Source organism: Mastomys coucha, chromosome X (genome assembly GCF_008632895.1).
Source record: "Mastomys coucha isolate ucsf_1 chromosome X, UCSF_Mcou_1, whole genome shotgun sequence".
In the NCBI taxonomy this organism is placed as follows: domain Eukaryota; kingdom Metazoa; phylum Chordata; class Mammalia; order Rodentia; family Muridae; genus Mastomys; species Mastomys coucha.
Window position 1 is genome coordinate 94651352 of NC_045030.1, and position 2458 is coordinate 94653809.

Here is a 2458-nt window from a genome sequence, read left to right on the forward strand (position 1 = left end):
GCAGGGAATAGAAATTTTTAATGGTATAGAAACTACACGTGTGTTACACTGGAAGTGTATGAATCATAACTTTTATGTATGTCTCAGTAATAATGCTATACATTCTACAATTATGTAGAAGTTTTTTAAAATAAAATTAAGTCTCTTAAACTTTAAGAAGATAAAGGGGAAATATTTATAAACTTAAAAATATGAATTTTGTGTTTTCCTTAGTTATATTAACATTTTTTTTCGAGACAGGGTTTCTCTGCATCGTCCTAGCTGTCCTAAAACTTACTTTGCAGACCAGGCTGAACTCAAGAGATCTACTTGCTTCTGCCTCCCGAGTGCTAAGATTAAAGGCATATGCCACTACCGCCCAAGTATGTTATATTTCTATACTGAATTGGGGGCTAAAACAATACTAGAAGTTACTAGGAAAACGTTAACTCATGTAGTTTGTACACTAATGTAGACTCTAACATGCTATAACTTCTTGTGGTGTTCTGGGGGACATAAGACAGTGACTATGTGGGGATATATGAATTTCTAGCCTCAGCCTCTGTAGTGCTGGGATGACGGACTTGTGCTCGGACACCCAGATCAACATATTGGCAGAGAGAATGTTGATAGCTGTTTTCCCATAGTTAAGACATTTTTAAATAACAACAAAAATGATAAAGCAAATAGCGAACTGGGGTGAAATGTCTTTAAACATGGAGATTATGTATTTTAATTCCAAGAATGTAAATTGTTGCATCGGACATCTTACATTCATAAAATTGTTTTTAAAAGGGAGATGGGCATGATAACTCAAACCTGTAACGTCCACAATCCAAAAAGGATTTTGGCAAGTTTCAGGCCATACTGTGCTATTGAGTGAGATTCTGTCACACACACATACAAAGGTGTTTGTGGGAAGACTCTCTAAGGTAGAACCTATACTAAGATTAGAACAGAAATTAGCATGGACCCTGGAAAGGGTGGCATAAATCTGTAGTGTCCCATCATTTTCCCCCTGAAGATCTACTAGAAATCTAATAGATCTAGCTAATAATCAGATAGCCATTTTCCTGTTGGGTTTTTAGCTTCCTGACATCAAAAAAAAAAAATGTCTTTCAAATATAAATTATATCTTCATCATTTATATATAGGAAATTCGGGCTATGGTACAGGCTGTAGAGACATAAAAATAAAATTAAGCAAGATTACTTCAAGTCAGGAAATGAGAAACGATCAGCAGTGGCACACGCCTTTAATCTCAGCCCACAGGAGTCTGAAGCACGAAAATCAAGAGCTCAGGCCAGCCTGGACTATACAGGAAGGCCATCTCAAAAAACTTGAAAAAAGCTGGCACACAAGCACTGCATTTTTACATGGTCTGGAAACCGCGAAGGAAGGGGTTCTTTTCAGTCTGAGTCTTGAAAACCAGCCTCACCTCAAAAAAATATGGAGGGTAGGTTATGGAGTCATATTAATACAGTTTTCTAATGATAACCTGTGTTTAAAGTACTTTCTAAGGGCCTCTACTTAATACTAGGTTTGCCCAGAAAGGAATCTCCATCAGCCACACAGCCATAAAGAGCAGGTTCAAAACAGAAAGACCAAATGTCAGCACTCTTGTCAGGTTTTCCCTCGTTAACCACTAACTACTCTAGCAGTTGCTAAGCACTTAAGAAGAGAGTGTTCAAGGAGAATAAAGAAAAAAATATGCTGCCTCAATGTACAAGATCACACAAGCTATTGGGTATTGAGTGTCAAAGAGCCCTATGTGATTACTTGGCATATATAAAGAAACTTTGACAGGAAAAGGGAAAGAATGACCTACTTCGGATGCTTAAATTAGATATATATCTATTAAAGGGCAATGAGAGTCCTATTGATGATTGCACAAATAGACTCAACTGGATTTCTATTTTTAAATGTTCAAAATAGGAAAGGTAGCAGCTCAATGTGCCTATCATGTGCAAGGTCCTGGATTTGGTAGCCAGCACTGCGCCCCAAAAGGAGGAAGAGAAAGTGAACTATCTTTAAAAAAAAAAAAAAAACTACATCACTTATGAAAGTGTAATCAAACGTTTAGCATGCCTAAGATTACTGAAAAGCATTTCTTAATCAAGCCTTGGGTGATTAAGCATTAGACATCTTGTCGGGCAGTGTTGGCACATGCCTTTAATCCCAGCACTTGGGAGGCAGAGGCAGGCGGATTTCTGAGTTCGAGGCCAGCCTGGTCTACAGAGTGAGTTCCAGGACAGCCAGGGCTACACACAGAAACCCTGTCTTGAAAAATCAAAGGAACCTCTCCCCCCGCCCAAAAAAAGCATGACACCTTGTACTTGATTTCTAATAGTGTTAGTGACTATAGAACCTTGGGCATCACTTCCTCTGCCTTCTGGCTAAGATGGAGTGTAGAATCTTGGTGAAAAGAAGGAACAAGGATACAAAGGTTAGCCTTGCAAAACATTTTTGTTGTTGTTTT